General features: G+C 31.4%; 1 long non-coding RNA gene across 1 annotated transcript; it reads left to right on the top strand.

The window, feature by feature from the left end:
- The first annotated feature begins 428 nt into the window (after window positions 1-428).
- LOC130893745 (uncharacterized) lies at window positions 429-12,812 on the top strand. Its single transcript, XR_009059240.1, has 3 exons — window positions 429-783; window positions 8,135-8,523; window positions 12,636-12,812. It is a non-coding gene; the product is annotated as an uncharacterized LOC130893745 (long non-coding RNA).
- Window positions 12,813-16,364: the final 3,552 nt, after the last annotated feature.

Genomic DNA, 16,364 nt, shown 5'->3' with positions numbered 1-16,364 from the left:
TTCTACGAGGACAATTCAGAGAGTAAACAGATAAGTTGATTAAGTTTGATTAGGAAATTTCTTTGAATAGACAAAAGTTAAATAAATGCTTTTCGTGACCTTTGCTTTCTTAGCACAAGCTTTCCTTTCCGATTTCACTCTACAAAATTTCGGATCACAATAAGAAATCACTCCGGTCTCTACTGGAATTTCTTCTGTTTTCAGGCGCCGGTCAACTGAATGAATGTCTTTTGTCATCTTCTAACGATTCTCCTCCCCAGCGAAACCACTTAGACCAATTTTCCATTGTAAAAAATGGCGAGCCCAAGTCATCGTGAAATTTTTTCCCTCTTACCACTTTCGAGGTACTTATTACTAGTTTTAATGATACATTGATATAAAAATTAGCTCTAATTATGAAAATTCAAGTACACTCTTATTGTAGAGCTTCCTGTGGACCCCTGAGGATGCACCTGGACCACTTTGGGAATCACTAGTGTAAAGCTTGTTGAGATTTATCATTGAAGCGTGTGTAAAGATTTTCGCGAACGCACTGTATTTACTATGTGAGGCCAAGAGCTGAAAGAAATCAAAATAATGTTAAAAGTATAAATGAATATGTCAAATAAGAATTTATAAATGGCATTTTTGACATCTGAAAATTACGGGAGGTTAATTAAAATATTTTGAGATAAAATTCATCTGATAATAAAAAAATGTGGATATAGCAGAATATTATACTAATTCAAAGATAATTATTTTTTCAACTCGAGATTGAAGTCGGAAACTCATCAGACATCCCCGGTATGTAAAATCTGTAAATACTTTGGTACCTGATGTTGATAAGGGATATTATAACAAAGGATATTTCGAATTATTTGTAAGAGAAAACGAAAGAAAATGAAATAGTTTCACATGACGAAATTGAACTTTTCCAACAAAGAAAAACGAATCCAATCGACGCACCTACCAACCGAACGACCCCTACAAATTAACTCCTTCTTGAGTCCACGACCCTACCGTTTTTGATTGAAGGACCAAGATCCCTTCAACATTTAAAATTCCTGTCATTGTGAGTCCTTTTCAGCGTAAACTTCAAAGTTCAAAGACAAACGGAGTCGCAGATACGGCACCAATCAAAAGGCAAGGTGGAATTGTGTATGTTCAGTTGTTGTTGACATTGTTGCCGTTCGTAGGGAGACCTTTCAATTCATTAGCAGGGAATAGGGCGTTGTCAGAAATGTGTAGCAGGAGACAATCAGGATAACCTGAAATATATATTTACATTAGTTTGCGACATCGTGCATAAAAGACGTGTATCGAATTTCAATTTATTGGAAAGCTTTTAGCGACGCTATTATATTATTCATCTGGAAAACATTTCGACATAACGAGAAAATTGCTCATATTATTATTGAATTCGTATAAAGGGTGTCCCACGACGAGTTAAATCTTTCTGTATATGACAAAATACTTATCATGATTGTAACTTTGTTATTTTAAATATAACAACTTGTATATTGATATATTTTTGAAATCTACGTGAAATTCCACTGTAGTTTTGTCAAAATTTGTAGAAAATTTGACTGTTGCAGACCCTTATAAATTATTTATATACCCTTAAAGATATGAAAATGGTTTGTATCCGGTTGCTTTTTGAAAATTCAGACATATTTGAAAATATATGTGAAAAATTTTTCACTTTATACAGGATGTGTATAAGAGTGTTCAAAGTTTAATTTCATAAATATCAAATTTCTTTATTTTTTCAAATAGAACCACCAAGTATTTTCTATTTTATTGCAATCAAGGGTAAAAAATAAGGTAAATTCATGTATACTTCCCTATACCTAACCCTTACCGTTATCTTATTTAAATAAATAAAGAGATTTAATATTTATGAAGTTAAATTTTGAACACTTTTTATACATACCCTGTATAGAATGAAAAAAATTTCAAAATAGATTCAAATATGTCTGAATTTTCTAAAAGCAACCGAATAGAAACCATTTTCATATCTTCACGGGTATCCTCGTAAAAAAATTATTTATAAGGATCTGCAACGGTCAAATTTTTTACAAAAGTATGCATTTTTCGAAAAAAGTTTCTAGACAAAAGTATACCAAAATTTTACGTAGATTTCAAAAATTTATTAATATACAGGGAGTTTTATCATCTTTGAGAATATCTTAGATAAAAAGATCGTATCCGAAAACCCAAACGTGTAAATTTTCATGTTTTTACTGTAAGTATTTTGCCATATACAGATAGTTTGAACTTTCTTCATACCATAAAAATATTAATAACTTAGTAGGTTTGTCTTAAGAAATTCCGACGTCAAGATGAAGATCACAGCACTTATTAATATAATATGGGAAATATATTTACGCATGCGTTGTCAAATTCATTCTAAATCTGGCACTTATATCACTTCGATAATCGTCATGACAGAATTTTACGAAATTCTACTTCGAATTGGTTAACGACCTACCATATATACCAGACCTGGTCTCAAGCGATTTTTCCTTGTTCTCTAGTCTTGAAGCTTCACTTGTATGAATGGGGATATTTAAATGATGAAGCTTTCGCAATCCTTTTTCTTCTTTTAGTAGTCATTATGATTTAGTACCTAAACTCTCAAAACTTTTTGATTTTTTAACATAAATTATGAGGTTATGTGAGAAAACTGTGAATAAAAAAGTTGTGGATCTTATTATTAAACAGTTTTTCTACTGTTAAAAACTCCCCTTACCGACCCCAAATCGCCATTAAATTATTTTTCTCCAAATTTTTTTATATCCTCCTCCTGAAAACCATGATGCTCTAAGAATTTAGCACAATAGTGTTTGTAGTAATGAGGCGATGGTTTCATTTCAATAATGAAGAATCAATCCAATTGAAAAACTACTGAACTTCTAAAAACTAGTTAGAACGAAATTAATCGGTATTTATATCATAAATCGTGCATTCTAAATCAGTTCTTGTTTTTTTTTCTATTCTTTATCAGGATTCAGTACAGTACCAGACTCGCCACATTTTCCACTACACTTTGAGTGTTTTCAAATTTTATAATTGAATTAACTGTCTATGTACTTGTTCCATTAAATTCTTATTTACATATTCAATTCCTGTAATGAAAATGTGATAAATTCTTCTTCTTGTTTTTCTTCTTCTTCTTTTTTTCATGATATATCTAATGCCTGTTTCGATATTTTTCTCAATCCAATCTCTAGATCTCTACATCTTTCGTGGTCGATTTCTACTCCTTATTCCAATTGGAAATTTACCCTTTACCAGGTCTATCATCTACAATTCGACTTATATGTTGGTTTCATTGTTTTTTCGCTGTGATACCTATTCGTTAATGTTAACTACGTCATATTGTTTCGCTTCTTTCTCGGTCTAATAGTGTTTTTCCCATTTCTGTGGTCTCCAACAGCTTTTTCGTTTTTTGATGTTTCTGGTCTTGTCTTAAGTGTTTGTTTTGTCATACTACATTATTTGCTCTAGCTACTTGTCCTCTTACCTCGTCTTCTACTGGTTAGTTTGTCTTCCGAGGCTGAAGGTTAGTTATTGAAATGAAATTATTCAATTTTATTTTTGTAGTTTCCAAATCCGGTTCTGATATCACCTATTACACAGATGAACTGATGGTTTATTCATGGCATTTAACCATCAAATCGTTTCGCGGTTTGGTATTCACCATCCTATTGGAATACATAGGATTGTGGTTAATTTTTTAATTATAATGATTCCGATAATTTTTTTTATTATAAATTCACCGATTCATCACGAAGCTTGAAGATTCCATTTGTTCTCACAGTTTTGTATTGGTTTTACGCTTATGGTTTTTCTAATTTAAATTTATTAATGAACAAACTTCAGAATATTCCTATTTTGAATTTATAATGAGAAAATTCTAGAATATTGTAGATATACAGTTATAGTTCGATCGAATACGAATTTTTTGTAATGGATTGATTGAAACCAGAGTCTCAGTTTGAGTTAAAATTCAATACTGATATTTAAAGAGCTGATTTTATGGGTATTAAGGTATTTGGTAAATTTTTTACACATTTCTAAAAAACGTGCAGGCCAGGCACGGAAAATTACGCGTTGTAAAATTTTCGGGAATAATTCAAGCTCTAATGACATTATAAGTGAAAATATTTCACAAGATTAAAATAAAACTGATGCTTCCGAAAATGAAAAATGTTTTAGAAACTTAAAGCGCCTTCAGAATTTACGAAATTTTGAATAGAAACTTCAGAATTGATGTAGGAATTACATCTCTCAATAAGTCATGTCACTGAAACATAGATGGCGCCACCATTGTTAAATCCATATACGTTTAAGAAGTACCAGTTTTCAACTAACTATAAATAGAATTTCATGACATTTCGATTAGGCAGAAAAAACAGGCAGCCATTTAAATGAAAATATTTTTGTTATTTTCAAAACAATGAATTCAAAACAATTTTGTGTGTTAATGTATCATTGTTTCTTCATGAAAAAAACTGTACAAGCTCAGCAATGGCTACAAAAGTACTATCCGGACTCTGCTCTATCGAAAAGAATCATTTGTTATTGGTTAAACGTGATCGTACAAACAACGATGATGGTGAACGTTTTGGTCGTCCAATTGAGGTGGTTACTTTAGAAAACATCAAAAAAAATTACAAATTGATTATATCTAATCGTAAATTGAAATTGCTTGAGATATATGACGCCTTAAAGATATCAGAAGGCAGTGTGTTGACAATTATGCTTAAACATTTGACCTTGAGAAAGGTTTTTTCAAAGTGGGCTCCGCGCTCACTCATCATCATCATCATCATCTATCAGCCATCTTCCATCCACTGCTGGATATAGGCCTCCTCTAGTTTAAACCATCTATCTCTATCTTGAGCTGTATGTATCCAATTTCCTACAATTTTCTTTACATCGTCACTCCATCTTGTTGGCGGCCTGCCTCAACTTCTCTTATCCATTCTTGGCCTCCACTCCAATATTCTTTTCGTCCATCTATTATCCGTCATTCGGGCTACATGGCCTGCCCATTTCCATTTCTTTTGGGCTATAATTTCAATAATGTCCTTAACGTCTGTTCTTCTTCTTATGTTCTCATTTGTAATTCTATCCCTTCTCGTAATTCCCAATATTGCCCTTTCCATTGCCCGTTGCGCCACTCTCATCTTTCCTGCAGTTTGTCTCGTGAGGGTAAGCGTCTCTGCCCCATAGGACATCACAGGTATAACACACTGCTCATATACTTTTCTCTTTAGGCTTATTGGTAAGTCTGATTTCAAGGTACTACTCAACTTGCCAAAAGCTATCCATCCTAACTGTATTCGACGCTTTATCTCACACGTTTGGTTATCTCTTCCTATCCTCACTTCATGGCCTAGATATTTATAGTCATATACTTGCGCTATCGCACCTCCATCGATAATTATGTTATCATTTGTTACCAGATTTGTCATAAATTTGGTTTTGTCTCGCTCTCACTCACAGTCGATCAAAAACAACGTGTTGATGATTCGGAGTTGTTTTTAACCATGTTTAGACGGTTACAGATTTTTTGCATCGATATGTGACAATGGATGGAACTTGAATACATCACTCCACTACAGAATCAAAACAATCACCATCTGAGTAGGCTGCAGCCGGTGAACCACGTCCGAAGCGTCCAAAGGCACAACAGTCAGCTGGGAAGGTTACGGCTTCTGTATTTTGACAAGCGCATGGAATATTGTGCATCGACAATCAATAGCGAAGATCACATAAAGGTTTTGGATCGTTTGAAAGGAAAAATCAAGGAAAAACGGCTTCGTAGGTCGAAGAAAAAACTACTGTTCCACCAAGACAATGCACCGATTCACAAGCCGATGGCAATGATGATTAAATTGAACGAATTACACTTCGAATTGCTTCCTCACCCACAGTACAATCCAGATCTGGCCCACAGTGAATACTGGTAGTTCCTAATATAAAAAAAAATGCTCAAATGAAGAGGAAATTGTTGAAACCGATGACTATCTTGAGGCAAAAGATAAATCCTTCTACAAGCACGGCATCCAGAAATTAGAGGATCGTTGGAATGATTGAAGAAAATTTCCGGATGGATATCTTTGAAAAACATCTTGACATCAATTATAATAAAAATTGTTCAAGTTTTGTTACGATAATTTGGAAATTTTACATTTGGAAGTATCTGCATACAACAATATACAAAATGTGCATTTTTTAATTTTTTGGTGCATATAGTATCAGATATTTTGTAAATAGAGATACAAATAGAATAATAAATTCAGTAGGCGGTATAACTCATAAAAACAAAAGAGCTAAAGGTTATCTTCAAACTCAGCCAGAGTGAGAATAACAAAACGTTATGTAGATGTTTTGCTTGAATATCAAAATCCTTCATCTTTATTTTTCGGTATAATCTTTTCTTCGAACATCTGGGTTCAACTCATAACAAACATATTCACTTCACGTTGATATAGAACTTTGAAAAATGCACTAGTTTCGATGAAACCAATTTTGGAAAAATTAAAATCAATTCAATAAATGTATCATGCTTTTATATTATATTTACAATCTTATAGATATGTAGATTAGTGACTAAAGTTAGATGGCGACTTCAGGTCAATTGTATCCTCCATCAGAGCTGCTTTCGTTGAAGAAGATCGCTCTCCAGTTCCAGATTTCTTCACAGCTTTAGAATTTGATCTTACTGCAACAAACTTTTCGTTTTAATCTTTTATAGGGAAGTATTCTGTAATCAAGTAATCTCCTTCTACTACAAAGAATTTGCATTCGTTATTTTTTGCTAGTCCACCAATTCTATCAGGTCTCTACGAAAGATAGTGAAAATGTGTAGTAGCTAATTCTTAACAGTCCGAAGGCATATTTTGAAGTAATTCAATCATATAAACAGGTTTTTTTCCTAAAACTTTTTCCTATTGTACAGAAAGTCGTTTATAATTTATCGAGTACCAAAACTTATCATTATTGCATTAATCATTGTTTCTTTCAAATAATTTTCAATAAGGTCTATTTATTTATTTGTTTTGTTTCTCTACTACTTTTCTGAAGCTTTTGGTATAGATATATAAGAAGTTGGTGTAGCGCAGTTTAGTTCAGTTTATAATAAATAGTCGTAGTGAAAAGTGATCGAAGAATTTAAATAAATTATTCAAGTTAGTTAAGTGTAAGTAGATTATTATAAGTTAGTTAAGTGTAGTATGACAGATAGTTTATTAATTAACCCCACGAATATAAATCGTATGAAAAATAAGATTATATTACATTATTTTGTTATAAAATTGTGACATTCCCAGTAATAATTTCGATAAAAAATTGTTGTATATTTGGTTCCATTCAATATTGAGGATAATCCAAAAATGTGAAGTAGAAGTAGGACACTGGTTTTTTGACTTACCTGTCCAATTCGTTTCACAGCAAATCAATCAGGTTAAAATCGCGTGATTGTGATGGCGAAATCGTTACTTTCAGTACATTCTTCCTTTCCAATTTTTCAAATACCCTTTGCACAGCTTTAAAAAATGCTTGGGATTGTTGTCATGATAAATGATAAATTTTATATCGATATAGCCTTCAATATCCCTCCAATTTTTATCAGGTTTCCAATTGCTCTTTCTCCAAAATATATCCAAACCATCACCGAGCCTTGTCTTTCACACTAACATCTTCAATTAGTCTCGTTTTTACTGTAAAAGTACTAAGGCAGATCACTGGGCCTTTAACAACAGTAAGCAATTCTTTGTTTGTTGGGTCTTTTTATGACCGCTTACAGGAATAGGAATTTTTTTTCAGGCCTAAATGTTAAAATTTGAACTACTATTTGGTACCCTAAGGAATTGCAAAGATTGGTAAGATGCGTTGTTCATAACGATTACTGATTGTGGTGGAATGCTAGGTAAAAGCTCTTCATTAATCCACTTTTCAAAGAATTCTATTGTCATATCTTCATGATAATCAGCTGGATAGTTTTTAATATTTTGAGCAGATATTAAGAAAGCATTTTGGCATGAAATCGTTTTTGCTTCCAATTTGTACTATATAAAGCGGCGTTACCTTTTAAAACATGGCCCATTCAAACTGTAATTTGATTTGATTGTATCCTTTCCAGGGTGGCAAGATGGGCCAGATATTTCCCATGACGAGTCTTCATTAAAGAACGCCATATTTCTATTTATTTGAAGAAATTTATGAATTAAATAAATCTCAACAAGCGACGCCACTGTTTATCGCAGACTGTCTGCCAGGAATATTTCGAAGAAATTGTGTACATACGGCTTCGGCTAATAGAAATGCATTATTTTCCGTTTTATGGATATTCGCCCTCTGAAACTAACTTTTTCATTAAAGTCAAATCGCCATATTATAGTTGTATGCTGAGAACAGGATCACCATTTCCCGATTTTGAAGTATGACCCTGTAGAATAACAAGCGAAAACGTTATGTTTTTTCCATTGAAGAACAGCTCAGCAGGATATTATGAAATCCAATAAAATTTAAGTACGTAATCGATACAATAAGCATACGTAATATCGACTTGATATACTATTATAAATAAAGATTAGTGATTAAGTACAAAAACTAGGAATTGTGGAGTTTTACCGTATTCGTTGCCATGTCCTCGCTGTGAAATGCACTAGCTAACGTAATGAATTAGATAAACTTGACAGTTATAGTAGTCGCTTTCTGAGAATAAACAGTTTTATTGTATTTATCTGGTAGTTTATTGTTAAAGAATTTACATTTCTTTGCATATATAAACAAAGCTACACGTAGAATATTAAATAGGAAGCAATTATTTCTCTTTGGCAAATACGAGAACTATTATACACTTTGGGCATTAGAAAACAATCGACGACGAGCTTTTTCAATCGATTTAAGGAACTGGTAAAACACGTTGATTCATGTTTCAAAAATTCAAATGTTTAGGATACAGATATCTCAAAGACAATAAAAAATTAACCAAAAATTGAGATTAAAGATTCCTATGAATAAGATGGTGAGGGCGTATCACAAAGTTATTTTGTGGGTTGAGAACTCAAAATAAAACTGTTTTTTGAAATGCCAACGCTGAAATTTTTATTTGATCTTAACCAAATAAGACATTGAAATCATTTCAGAGACTGTAACAATGATCAAAAATCAAATTAGAGTTTTTCTATATAACTTTCAAGTTTCCGGAACAACATATTGGAGTTTGCACCTCTTGGAGGTATTTAACTAAATTAAGAGCTCACCGAATCATTCTAGATTTAGTTAGAACGAACTAATACAATCTACATTGATGCTGAATCGTATTTAACCAGTGAATTAATGATTTAACCTCATTCCAATGTTTCCTAAATCATTTTATAACCTTTTTTCATCAATATTAATCATTAAAACTTAATCTGGATTTTTTATATATTGATTTCAAAATTATTAGAGAAATCGAGGAGCGTTTGTACCTCTTGGAGGTATTTAATTGAATTAAGAGCTCGCCGATTCATTCTAGATTTAGTTAGAACGATCAAATACAATCAAGACTTATCCTGAATCACCTTTAACCAGAGAATTAATGATTTAATCTCATTCCAATGTTTTCTAAATCATTTTATAACCTTTTTTCATTAATATTGATCATTAAAACTTAATCTGGAGTTTTTCTATATAGATTTCAACATTATTAGAGAAATCGAGGGGGGTTTGTATCTCTTGGAGGTATTTAACTAAATTAAGAGCTCACCGAATCATTCTAGATTTAGTTAGAACGATCTAATACAATCTACATTGATGCTGAATCGTATTTAACCAGTGAATTAATGATTTAATCTCATTCCAATGTTTCCTAAATCATTTTATAACCTTGTTTCATCAATATTAATCATTAAATCTCAATCTGGAGTTTTTCTATACTGATTTCAACATTATTAAAGAAATCGAGGGGGGTTTGTACCTCTTGAAGGTATTTAATTAAATTAAGAGCTTACTGATTCATCCTAGATTTAGTTAAAACGATCTAATACAATCTAGACTGATCCTGAATCACCTTTAACCAGTGAATTAATGATTTAACCTCATTCCAATGTTTTCTAAATCATTTTATAACCTATTTTCATTAATATTATTCATTGAAACTCAAACTGGAGCTTTTTTATATTGATTTCAACATTATTAGAGAAATCGAGGAAGGTTTGTACCTCTTGGAGGTATTTAACTAAATTAAGAGCTCACCGAATCATTCTAGATTTAGTTAGAACGAACTAATACAATCTACATTGATGCTGAATCGTATTTAACCAGTGAATTAATGATTTAACCTCATTCCAATGTTTCCTAAATCATTTTATAACCTTTTTTCATCAATATTAATCATTAAAACTTAATCTGGATTTTTTATATATTGATTTCAAAATTATTAGAGAAATCGAGGAGCGTTTGTACCTCTTGGAGGTATTTAATTGAATTAAGAGCTCGCCGATTCATTCTAGATTTAGTTAGAACGATCAAATACAATCAAGACTTATCCTGAATCACCTTTAACCAGAGAATTAATGATTTAATCTCATTCCAATGTATCCTAAATCATTTTATAACCTTTTTTCATTAATATTAATCATTAAAACTTAATCTGGAGTTTTTCTATATAGATTTCAACATTATTAGAGAAATCGAGGGGGGTTTGTATCTCTTGGAGGTATTTAACTGAATTAAGAGCTCACCGAATCATTCTAGATTTAGTTAGAACGATCTAATACAATCTACATTGATGCTGAATCGTATTTAACCAGTGAATTAATGATTTAATCTCATTCCAATGTTTCCTAAATCATTTTATAACCTTTTTTCATCAATATTAATCATTAAATCTCAATCTGGAGTTTTTCTATATTGATTTCAACATTATTAGAGAAATCGAGGGGGGTTTGTACCTCTTGAAGGTATTTAATTAAATTAAGAGCTCACCGAATCATTCTAGATTTAGTTAGAACGAACTAATACAATCTAGACTGATCCTGAATCACCTTTAACCAGTGAATTAATGATTTAACCTCATTCCAATGTTTTCTAAATCATTTTATAACCTATTTTCATTAATATTATTCATTGAAACTCAAACTGGAGCTTTTTTATATTGATTTCAACATTATTAGAGAAATCGAGGAAGGTTTGTACCTCTTGGAGGTATTTAACTAAATTAAGAGCTCACCGAATCATTCTAGATTTAGTTAGAACGAACTAATACAATCTACATTGATGCTGAATCGTATTTAACCAGTGAATTAATGATTTAACCTCATTCCAATGTTTTCTAAATCATTTTATAACCTATTTTCATTAATATTATTCATTGAAACTCAAACTGGAGCTTTTTTATATTGATTTCAACATTATTAGAGAAATCGAGGAAGGTTTGTACCTCTTGGAGGTATTTAACTAAATTAAGAGCTCACCGAATCATTCTAGATTTAGTTAGAACGAACTAATACAATCTACATTGATGCTGAATCGTATTTAACCAGTGAATTAATGATTTAACCTCATTCCAATGTTTCCTAAATCATTTTATAACCTTTTTTCATCAATATTAATCATTAAAACTCAATCTAGAGTTTTTCTAAATTGATTTCAACATTATTAGAGAAATCGAGGGGCGTTTGTACCCCTTGGACAGGTATTTAACTAAATTAAGAGCTCAACGAATCATTCTAGATTATAGTTAGAACGATCAATACTATCGAGACTAATTCTGAATCATGTTTAACCAGTTTAAAGTTTTCTAAACGAATAATAATCACTTAAAACGCGATCTGGAGTTTCTTGGTTACTGTCAATGTTCTTAGAGTGATCTAGTGATATTTGTACCACTTGGAATGATATGTAACTAATTTTTAAACATTCAAAATTAGCTTAGAGCTTCCCAAATAATTATATAAACAAAACGATCTACTACAATTCTTAATTATGTTAAATTCAAATAAATAAACTGTTCGAAATACTTAAACTAATTCAAAAGTTTTCTAAATGATTTCATAACCTTTGTTCACCAAAACGATTGATTTTAGTTCGTTTACGAATTATTTTTGCACTTATAATAATCATTAAAAACTTAATTTATAGTTTTTTTGGTTAATTTCAATGTTCTTAGAGCAATCTAGTGATGTTTGTACGACTTGGAATGATATGTAACTAATTTTAACCTTCAAAAGAGTTTAGAGGTTTCTAAATCATTCCAGAAACAGTCAGACTGTTTGTGTCTCATGTTATACTGATTCAAACATCTTTCCAAATTAATTTGTTACCTTTTCAATTTTTGTCGGCATTTTTAAATCAATCTAGAACATTCTAAGTTAATTAGAACTATTTTAAATGATATTTGTGTATATTTAGTACATCCTTGACCAATTATATTCAAATTCTTCAACTTAAATCCCCATATATTTTCACCTTTTCAGCGATCGATTTGAAATCTTAGAGTGCACAACAGAAAACTTGTACTTATTGCTTTAAATGAACAAATTGTTTCTTTACTTATAATCTTTCATAAATTGGAAAGTTTGATATCTACATTTTAGTTATTTATCGATACTTTTATGATTTTAATAATAAGTGTAGTTAATCTGTTCTTTTAGGTCTCAAGCGGCAAGACTTCAAAGGCTAAAATTTAGGCAGTTATTGTAACTGAACAGGCATTCTTTTACGCCATATACGTGATGTATCTTCCGTGGTAGTCGTCCGATGAATATTTAACTCGGTATTATGTTTATCTTGTAGATTCATGTACATGATGGAATAAAGTGTTTATATGAGAACACTCTCATTTTGTTACGAATACACAAAATATTTTTATTTCATAATACTTGTATACCAAGGTCGTGAAACATGATGATCTCAATTAATATTCGATTGTCTACGTTCTAATACGAGCTAAAAATAGAAAGTCTTCAGCTTTATCCTGAAGATGTAGACACTAATCAATATAAGGTCAAAACTTTTTACCAAAATGTTTAGTTTTTGTATAATAGCCGTATAATTGAGTTGTTGTGAAGATATCTCTGGAAACTGGAAAAATTGAAAACATATGGAGCTGTCATTAAACATAGGAGGTCCTAGAGATCCCAGAAGTACTTGGTCTAATCTAGAGATGGAGGTAGTGAGACTGCGAAGACCAGAATCACAGTTGTCGACCACATGAGGTGACGACTCCAGAAATGTTGAAGAAAATCCAGGAAACTGGATTATCGTCGACTGAAAGTGCAAGAGCTAGCAGACATAGTAGGCATTCCAATCAAAACAATGGGCTGAAAAAGGAGAATCGGCTCCAAAGAAGGCAAAGATCATTCCATTTGCAGGCAAGATCATGGGTCTGTTCTTAGGGATACGCGTGGGATAATTTTCATTAACTATATTGAAAAAGGAGAAACTATGAACGGCGTGTATTATTGAAACGTTCGAGTTAAGGAATTATGCAAAAACGGTCGCATTTGGCTGAGAAGAAAGTGTTGTTTTTTCAAAACAATACACCAGCTCACAAATTCGTTATTGCAATGGCCAAAATTGATGAATTAAAGTTTGAATTGTACCCTATTCGCCAGATATAAACCCCTTGGATTATACTCTCTTCCTAGACTTGAAAAAATGACTCGGTGGTAAAATATTTTCCATATTCTCCATAAGATTCTAAATATATTTTGTTCCAAAATTTTCGTGTTTTCTTATTTCAAACGAAAAAAGATCGATTTTAATATTATCTAACTTTTGGCATTAGTTCGCATTCATTTTAACTGATATTGATACTATTTTCGAAAAAAATACAAAAAAATTAGATCTGCTATATATGTTTATATTATAGATATTATATATTAAAATAAGAAAATTAAAAAAGAAATGTTATAAACCTTTTCCTACTTTCTTCAGGCGTCGTTGTTTTGAAAATTTATAAATAAAAATCTGTAAATATTTACACAGAGTGAGTTTTAAGTATGGAATTGGAGTGAACTATGTTATTATAAAGGACAATGACGCCGTGCCTTACTTACCATGTTCTTATTTTTTCGTGGATATCCAAGCAACCACGGTAGATACCTCGGCACGAAGTACAGACCACCCGAGTGCCCTATGTAATTAAAACTTTATAGGTTGCTCGTATATAATCAGTATGTAAATCGTGGCCACGATACCGCCATATTTATTAATCCAATATAGACGTTATACAGGGTCCGGCAAAAGAAGAATACGAAAGTTGCTACTTAACTTTTGAGTTAAGTAGTTAAGTAGAGTTATTTGATACACAAATAAATACAAATATTTATAACTGTTTTTCAAATTATTCTCAATATTTTTCAATTCGATGTTTCGACTGTTCAAAACGTTTTGTTTGAGTTGATGTATGATAGGTCGCATTGTCGTGGTGGAGAATCGTCTTCTGCGATCGGTTTCCCTGATTTTTTCTGGCAAACAAATACTAGTGTACTTTTCTACTACCCCGTTGACTTTTCTTGTGGGATTATACCTCATACCACTGGTCAAATTTACGTAAAGTCGATGAAAGTGGATATTCGAAACTTGAAATGGCCACTACGGATATGTGAATGATATCAATATTAATATGGCATCTAATGGTGACAAGAGATGGTGGTTTAACACCAAAAGTCGAAGCGAGTTGATCGGCACAATTGTGTTGGTTCATCGTACGTTTTGATTCCATTTTTTACCATGTATATGTAAACAACTCGAACAGCATTGATATGACAACACGTTCTGAGTACGTTCACAATTAAAAATGTAAATTTTATGATGTCAGTATCAGATTTGAAATATCAGTGTTGCCATAACTGGAACCCACGTGGAATTTTAAATTTTGTATATTACTTGTAAGCTTATTTGCAAATTGATTAAAGAAATAAGTGAAAATACTGAAATAGATTCAAAAAGTATTTATGAAGTAATATTCAAGCCATTATACGTTCGTTTATCATTAAAAATGTCAAACTTCATAATGGCAATGTCAGATTTGACATATCAGTGTTGCCATAACTGGAACCCACATGGAATTTTAAATTTTTTATATTACTTGAAAGCTTATTTGCAAATTGATTCAAAAAATGAGAGAAAATACTTAAATAGATTCAAAATGTATCTATGAAGTAACCTTAACGTCATAAAACAAATTCTCACTATTGAAAAATAACCAAGAAAATCTAGTAAAAGTATAAACGATGGAAAATGTCTTAAATTTTTTCATAAACATCGATTTACAAATTAAATATTGAAATATATTTTGGATGCATGTATTTTTTTTTCGATCTAAATAAATTAATGTTTTTAATGTCTCCTTTTGAATTAAATTCGAAAGAAGATAAAATTAGTAGCATTGTATAGTTACTTAAAATTTGATACGTAATGTTATATCGAATGACTACCCTCACTATATATTGTGGACGTCATAATGCCCTTCTTGCATTCAACGTCTTCACACATGATAGATGATGATATGACGCTCGACTGTGCGCACATTCCACACCATCGATGACATCACTTCCGCTTCAAAATATACGTTGATCATCTACCACTAAATTATATAATTTTCTCAAGATCTTTTCATCTCTAACCAGGAGATTTAACTACTTCGTTTTAATACTTTATTATATTAAATAAATTATGTTATAAATTTATATAAACTAATCGACATGAGTCTTAATTTAGTGGATAATGTCTATCATATTATTTCAATTATTCATTAAACTGTTAATAAATCTTGTGAAAAATAATTTCATGTCCGTTATTTCATAGCGTCCGGCTGTGATTGCGTACCGTGCAGAAATCAGAAGATGCTGATAAACTTTTTGTGCACCGTCTAGTGGTCCTGTCACCTATCAATCAGAGGTAGCGAGACCGCTTTTTGTCAACCCTTCATACAATACGTTAGTTGGTTTAAATACATAGTCGTATAACAAAGAAATTAGTCGGAGGGTTCGTTTATCAACCCTGGAATTGTACAACTCAATTTCTGTTATACTAACCGTACACGGGGTTACTGCGTGCCCAAAAATATAAAATAAATTTTAATTATTATAAACGTGTTCTGTTCTTTAGGCCTTTGAATTTATATAAAACATACTTTCAATTAGCTTTTCAAGATTTTAGTTAATATAATAGAAGATTTACAAGTTTTTGATAACAAATTTTTTTTTAAAGTCACAGTTTTTAAGATTTTTTAGTTTTCTTCACTACAAGTGGCACAAACATTTTTACATAATATTTGCAAGTGAACGCTTTCACTCAGCACACACAATTGTGGTTTTTATGTCTTTGTTTCGTGGACAAATGCTGCACGTTCTGGCTGGCTCGCTATACCACTC

This window comes from Diorhabda carinulata, chromosome 5 (genome assembly GCF_026250575.1).
Source record: "Diorhabda carinulata isolate Delta chromosome 5, icDioCari1.1, whole genome shotgun sequence".
NCBI lineage: Eukaryota > Metazoa > Arthropoda > Insecta > Coleoptera > Chrysomelidae > Diorhabda > Diorhabda carinulata.
The sequence above is the reverse complement of the archived record's forward strand: the minus strand, read 5'-3'. Positions and strand labels throughout refer to the sequence as shown.